We start from the raw sequence: 8303 nt of genomic DNA on the forward strand, positions 1-8303 counted from the left end.
ATTAATTTTATTCTACGGGAACGCGGGCGAATTACCGCTGACAGATAAGCTGAAGAGGAAATAATTCTAATAAAGAAATCTGTGTGAATTTATTTCAAACAGTTTTCAAAGTATCTAATTGTGATCCTATGTAGGTCAAGCAGTTTCTTAAAACAATGCCTAATGATGAATTAATTAAAACATATTAAAAAGTAGACTAGGTTACTAGGACTTACCCGCAAATTTGTATAATGAGGTAATTAGTAAAAAATGTGAATGAATAAAATAAATAAAAATAGTCAGTAGCCGCGAAATAATTATTTTTAAAAACGTGGTGTACGAAATATTTGGGTCAGTTTTTGCTGAACAGTAAAAGTTAACTGGCTGAGATGAAAGTAATGATTGCACTGTCAGTTATTTTTGGTTAAACCGAGTAAAAGTATACACAGTTAATGACGGTATATGAAAATAAAAGTAAGACTTTTTTTAAAACGTTATTTTCTGCTTTAAGGATATGGCTAATAAATGCGTATTTTTCTTTAAAAACGAAAGTAAATCCAATATAACACATCACAACCTAAGTACATACGCACAAAAGCACGCTACTTTCTATAAATTTCTAAACCCATGACTCACTCATCAAATTACCTTTAAAACAAAATATGAATAGTACTAAAAATATTATTCTTACATTTTAATTCCACGCACTTTCAATACAAGTCATTTGTTATGTAAAAATAAATATTTTCGTTAAACTCCGCGATGTTATTGACGTCGCGTATAAATAAATGGGAGGTGCGACGACAAAGCGACCGTGTCGTGCACGCTTCAAACCGCGACTGACCGACTGATACGCAAGACCAAGGCGGAACGACGCATGTGCTGTACATACATAGATATACGTACTACACAGGGCTGTGTATAGTCAATCACACTCACTCTCGTTGATTGCATTTCGATGGTGTTTTCACTTGCAACGTGTATGTTTATAAAGGGATATCTACTTACGTGGTGCAGTGTTGTTAAAGTAGGTAATATTGATTTTCTCGGCTGCAACCATGGGTTTCTGAATCGATACATGTATCGAATAAAATGTTGTTATCATCCACATAACTATATTTTTTGCCTACATCGTATTCTTGTTTTTGTCGACTCCAATTAAATGCCTAATAAACATTTTTAGTAAATTCTTAGTTAGTAACTGTTTCATAAAACTAAGTATGTAAGAACATTATTACATAATTTGCACATTGAAATAAAAATACACATCTATTTAGGTAAACGTGAAATATACATATTGCGAGAATTTATTTTTGGACGAACTACGAGTCAATGCACTGTCGTTTTGATATGTTTGAGGAAATGTTGTACATAATGCAGATTATAATTCTTATTATTATAAGAAACTCGGCGTTCTTTGATGATATACTTGGCACATTTTGCAAAAAGGCTCTATTTCATGAACACATAGTGCGTAAACCGCGAAGAGACTACGCGTTGACTACGCTTCTACGTATACCTGCTACTGAAAGCAAATAAACATTACATACTTACAAAACATTGTATATTCAACAAAATGCTCGTAGATGTAGATTTATTTTTTCTTGTAATGATCTTACAAGAAAATGTAAATCTACTTACTACTAACAAAATAATACAATAGCTCAGTATGTATAAATATTTTTTACGATACATCTGCCTATGTCATAGTCTTATGATGTAATGTTTTTAAAAATATTAACAGACTACTTAGACCGCCATAAAACTTCCGTATTCTCACTTAATTATCCGATAAAACCATGACACACATAATAAACAAAGGAATAATTCTGTAAATTTCCATCCTATAGATACTTTTGAAGAGATTCGATTTCAAGGATACAGGTAGCTTCCAATTGGTGGATCTGGAGATCATTGGTCATGTGTATTTTGAGAGGTTGTCCAATTGCTTAGTCTGTATAGAGTACAGAGTTTCTTTTGAATAGTTTTTTCGCTCTAATAACGTCAAATACGTATGTGACATCTATACATATAATAAAATTATAACAACTCCATGTCTGTACATTACAGATATTTAAGAAAAAATAAGATGGGGGATCTTTATTCAACCAATAGAAGCGAAAAACATGATTTAAAAAATTTTTGTCTGTCTGTCTGTTTGTTGTTCGCTTTTCACGCAAAAACTACTGGACGGATTTTGATGAAACTTTTTTTGTTATATAGCTATTAGTCCTCGCTAACATATAGGCTATCCTTTTTTTGGAATCTATACATATAATAAAATTATAACAACTCCATGTCTGTACATTACAGATATTTAAGAAAAAATAAGATGGGGGATCTTTATTCAACCAATAGAAGCGAAAAACATGATTTAAAAAATTTTTGTCTGTCTGTCTGTCTGTTTGTTGTTCGCTTTTCACGCAAAAACTACTGGACGGATTTTGATGAAACTTTTTTTGTTATATAGCTATTAGTCCTCGCTAACATATAGGCTATCCTTTTTTTGGAAATTCGCCCTTTAAGGGGGTAAAAAGGGGAGGAGTAAGTTTGTATGAAACTCCGTCAGTTTTGTAGCTAATTCGATTAAAATTAATATTCGGCTATTTGGTTACAAATTAAGAATGATGCAATGAGGATTTTTGGAAAATATGCCTAATAGGGGCTGAAAAAGGGGGGGTAAGTTTCCATGAAACTCCGTTAATTTTGAAGCTAAATCGATGAAAATTAACGCTTTTTACGTGAATTGCCCTTCGTTTTGTGACATTTACCTGTTTAAAGATCCACGCCGTACCACACTCTTAGCATATTTCAGTCTGTGTCAAGAAGACAGTTTTGCACGAACGCTCCTATACAATGAAGTACCGTCGTATTACACGTACAATAAGCAACAAGGAGTATTTAATAGACGCCGACGGGGACAGCCGGTGGAGGGGTTTCCAGGAGTATATCGCGAGCATGCACTAGGACGAGTGTACACGATTCATCCGAGTAATAATGAATGTTATTACTTGCGTCTTTTACTGCACACAGTCCGGGGAGCTACTTCTTACACATATTTAAAAACTGTTAATGGTGTTGAGCATTCCACCTTTCACGAAGCTTGCAGCGCATTGCGTCTGCTAGATGACGATCGAAATTGGGACGACACTCTTGAAGAGGCCGTAGTCAGCGACACTCCCATCCGATTGCGACATTTGTTTGCAATCATGATAGTGTTCTGCGGACTTGCCCATCCAATGCAGCTATGGGAAAAATACCAACGGCATCTATCCGAAGATTTTCGTTTTGCGGCTAGGCGCGCTGATGGAGATAGTGTGGCAGAGTCTGACGAGCGTATTATTAATCGTTGCCTTTGTTCACTTCAAGATATTGTGATTTCAATAGGTGGCAATCCTTTGAGTCATTATGGTCTTCCAGAGCCGCAGGAAACCACTGAAGTTCGGCGTGTTGGTCGAGAGTATGCAGCGGAGACAAATTATGATCGTGCCGCGATGGCCGAAATCGTGAACAATAATATTGGCACCCTCACAAATGAACAAAAGTCTGTGTATGAACGAATTTTGAGAAGTGTCAGTCAACAGGATGGTGGAATATTTTTTCTTGACGCCCCTGGTGGTACAGGAAAAACGTTTTTAACTAGACTGCTACTTGCTGAAGTGCGAAGACAAGAAAAAATAGCACTAGCAGTCGCCTCTTCGGGTATTGCAGCCACTTTACTTCCAGGAGGTAAGACCGCCCATTCCATGTTTAAGATACCTTTGGACCTAGATATAAATGAAACACCAGTTTGTGCCATATCCCGAAATAGCGAAAAGGCAAAGATTCTTGCAGAGTGCAGCCTAATCGTTTGGGACGAGTGTACGATGGCGAACAAAAAGACCGTGGAAGCCGTTAATCGCACTCTACAAGATATCCGGCGAAATGATCACGTTATGGGAGGGGTTACAGTTTTATTTTGTGGCGATTTTCGTCAGACTCTACCCGTGATTACCAGAGGAACTAGAGCTGATGAGGTCGGGGCATGTCTAAAACGCTCCGTGCTTTGGCCTCGGATAGAAAAATTGAGCTTGACGCAGAACATGAGGGCTCACTTAGGTGGAAACCCCAGTGCGCAGGATTTTTCTGGAGTTTTATTAAAAATCGGCGAAGGCTCATTTCCCGAATCAAGTAATTCAGTAACTCTACCCGACAACCTATGTAAAATTGTTGCTTCGGTGGAGGAACTCATTGATTTGGTTTATGGTGATGTTTCCCAATTAATAGGTCAAGACAATTCATGGCTTTGTGAGCGAGCAATACTTACGCCCAAAAATGACCAAGCCGCTGCCATCAACCAAATTATTCTAGAGCGAATTGAAGGAGACCAAGTTGTATACCGGTCTATAAATACAGTGGTAGATCAAATGGATGTTACAAATTACCCGGTTGAATTTTTAAACTCTCTCGCTGCACCTGGACTCCCCGCACATAATATTACTTTAAAAGTAGGCATTCCCATAATGTTGCTTCGTAATTTAACACCCCCTAAGCTGTGCAATGGAACTCGGCTAAAAGTAATTGCACTTCGAAGTAATATCATAGAAGCCGAAATTCTCACGGGTTGTGGATCTGGTGAAGTAGTATTTATACCACGCATACCGCTAATCCCAAATCATTTCCCATTTCAATTTAAGCGCGTGCAGTTTCCCGTTACTCCATGTTTTGCGATGACCATTAACAAGTCACAAGGTCAGACACTTCGAGCCGCTGGTGTCGATCTTAGGACGAGCTGTTTTTCACACGGACAGCTTTATGTGGCTTTCTCGCGTGTCACTAGCTCCGATAATTTGTTTGTATTGGCTCCTACAGGTAGAACATCAAATGTGGTGTATAAAGAAATTCTTTAGGCTTATTGCCATGTATTTCGACGTTCGGTATGGTGGAAGTACAAAGTGTCCTGATCAACATATATGAGAAGTGGTTATTTAACTGGCATGCAACACCTTCACTTTAAAAACATACGGAAATGACTCTATTATAATAGTTTTTTATCTTCTGTTGGCGCATTAACATCTCTTGGCGAAACGGAGTTCGCGGGCACCAGCTAGTGTGTAATAAATAAGACATAAAAACTAAAAAAAACAATGGTACGGTACCGCGTTCAAATATTAAATAAAGTGCAACCGTACATTTTTTTATACTTCTCCTAAATCTGAAAATTACTATGCTGAAAACCGCATCAAACGCGAGATAATCGCACAGGACCGCAATACAGGTCAAACTGAGAACCTCCTTTTTTAAGTCGTTAAAAATATGAATATCTATAGTTACAAAACTATTGAATATTTACGTAATTCGTGTCACTATCATAATTATTTGTATGTATCTACGTTCGGTAAAAACTCTTGAGAGATACACCGAGGTTCCATTCTCAGAGGTTTTGTTGCAATAGGCGTATATTTATGTCATGTACGAGAAAACTTACCCACACTTCTGCGTTAAAAAAGCGAACATGTTTAATTCAATTTCGTTGTACTTATTTCATAAAGAATGGGTAGTGTGCTTTGACTATTCAGTGCTAGTGTGTGTGGTGTGGTGGCAGTAGTGTGTGTGGTTGAACTATCAAAATACAAAACCTTAGTTACATTTTTTTATTAAGTTTTTTGGATATGCTTATATGAAGAAGACTCATATTCCACATCTTCCAGTAGTGGGATGTCGCAGGCTGTTGTTGATAATGATGATGATGATGATGATGATGAATTACACATATAAGTTACTGATACCGACATAAAAGTTGCCCCACATTTGTAAAATTAAGTAACATACATTTAAAGAAGAAATAAGTAGAATATTCCTTCCTATACAAAAACTAATTTGCTTGCCATAACAGTCAAAGTATATACAGAATTGTTTATAATCCCAGATCAATATTATATCTTCTTCGAAGCATTTATTATTGAAAAGGTATTGATCATTTCATTACTTGTATAATCACTAATTGAATTACTAGGTAAAACACCACGATAAGAAATAAGTAAACATTATGTAAACACTATCACTGACTTTAAGAAAAAATAGTAAACTATCACATGTCCGGGACATAGGGCAAATGACAATTAGATAAAATTATCAATTTACCTATAAATTATTATTTGATATTGTAAACAATCATTAAAATGGTCTAGATCTTTTCTTTAGCACTTTATTTACTTACTTTGACCGCGTAAAGCGTAGAAAGTTACTAGAACGTTGATGTTTACTTTTATTTAATAACAAATAGCTTCATATTTTTATTGGACGAATAAAATGTGTTATTTGTTCAACCCTGACGTAGTAAGTTACACTGTGCCTTAAGAGTTAATGCTTTACGTCAACCCTTGCAACAACAATAAGATAACACAATCGATAGTGCGGGGAATGTTAGATATAAGAGTAAATGAAAAGATTTTTAAAAACGTTGCCCGCACTATTTTTTTCCTGTATCCTGTATCATGGGTGCGTTTACAAACATACAAATCTACATACACTTGATACCCAGACCCGAAACAAAAATTTGTGGATCAGACAAAGAGTGTGGGAATCGAACACACTACACGTTGATAGAATAAGTAGAAGGTGCACTAAATGAAACAGTGCAGTATTTACTGTTATAAAATTCCCTTAAGTTTCCTGTCCTACCTGTTGTCTATTTGAGGTCGGCAATACGACTTCGTCCATTCTCCATGGTCAATAAGTACCATCTATCTAGCGACAGTTAGTTTGTTTGATATACATACATGCAATCGACAGAGGTATTTCAATACCTATAACTACGAGTTTAATTGCGAAGTATTTATCTTATAATTGACGGTCAATTATATGCCTCGGTATAATAAATATAGTACTTATGTAAACAGCATTTATAGTAGACATGGCTGCCATGGCCCCCATTAAAATTTATCATGATAAATGGTGCTACAGACGAACAGACGGACAGAAAGTCGACAGTTATCTATGTACAGCGGAGATTTACTGGCAACAGAACAAATATTTACTTGACTGTTTATCAAGTACTAATTGGTTATTTTTCCACAGGACAAAATTAGTTTTTGTTTTAGCATTTAAACAAAACAATATTGCTATTTAACGCTATAACTATTGATGAATTAAAACTTCTTAATTAAAAATCTGAGCACAATTTGGTCTACAAGAACATGCTAAGCTCATCTGACTAGAACTAAAATGTGTCAAAGACAGTCAAAGAGTTTATTTATTGCGAAAACTTGCTAAATAAACTTCATTTCCATTTATCACTAAGGTTTAAGGACAATACTATTTACCCTGGTACTCTGTTTGAGCAATAAATATCGAAGGTCCGATGTTCCCCGGCTGACACGTCAACAGCAATAAACTACAAGGATTGACATCTTCAAGTCTATCAACAGTTTGTATCAGGCCGTTACTGGACTATGTACTATGTAGCTTCTCTACTTACGTAAAAGGACTAGCTCCTGCTAGTGGCCATGTCCGTGGTCCTGTAGTATAAAAGTCATATATAAGATAGACTATAATCTACCTCTTTTCCAGGCTAGGCAGTTCGCAACTCCGGTGACGACACAACAGTCGTCAAACGTTGTCAGTCTGTAAAATCTACTGATAAGTTATTAAGACTTAAGTGTCGCTTGTCTGTACGAGCAAGTTCGCTAATTGGTCTGGTTAGGTGTATTTCTTTATATAAAGATTGCTGTGTGGTCGACACGAGTTAATCAATCAGATTAATTGTTGTAATTGTAGACACGTGGCTCGTTTTGCTATGGAGACAACTATATGTAGTGTAGACTCCATGTTATCATTCGATATAAAATATTACGTCTAGAAAAAAAATATTACCTTTACAATCTTTGAAATAATAAGCGATTTCAAATCTATAATTTGAAACTATACATTCAGATTTCTTCCTGATGTTTTGTGTGTTCAAATAAACTAAGAAAGTACATAGCTTGGTAAGTACACTAAGTGTGTTTACTTTTAGCATATTATTATTAAACATATCTGTCCAGCTTATTAAACAGTTATTTTAAAAATCGACTTAAACTGTGCAATTAAGAACTGGTATCTGATTGAAAGCAAAAAGTCAACAAGTCAATTGTGCAATGTTAAACTGAGATATTATAGTTACGTAAAGACGTTACGTTTTATAATCATGTTTGCGGACGTCGATAATTTCTATTTTTATTTCCTGAGTGTCCTTGACCGGGATACATCTTTAAGCGTACTCGTGGATACATAATCTTTTTACTTTGTTTCTATTTTATGGGACCATTAATATATCTAGGTAATCTCTCATTAATTCATCTTTA

The 8303-nt window shown here is 35.7% G+C and overlaps 1 protein-coding gene across 1 annotated transcript in view; it reads right to left on the reverse strand.

The window, feature by feature from the left end:
• The window catches only part of LOC118265165 (ATP-binding cassette sub-family G member 1), a 41392-nt gene extending 40554 nt beyond the window's left edge, over positions 1-838 (reverse strand). The window contains exon 1 of the mRNA XM_035577891.2: positions 671-838. The gene's annotated coding sequence lies outside the window, so the exon portion shown is untranslated. The remainder of the gene's footprint in view (positions 1-670) is intronic.
• Between the last annotated feature and the right edge of the window lie 7465 nt (positions 839-8303).

Source organism: Spodoptera frugiperda, chromosome 28, assembly GCF_023101765.2.
Source record: "Spodoptera frugiperda isolate SF20-4 chromosome 28, AGI-APGP_CSIRO_Sfru_2.0, whole genome shotgun sequence".
Lineage (NCBI taxonomy): Eukaryota > Metazoa > Arthropoda > Insecta > Lepidoptera > Noctuidae > Spodoptera > Spodoptera frugiperda.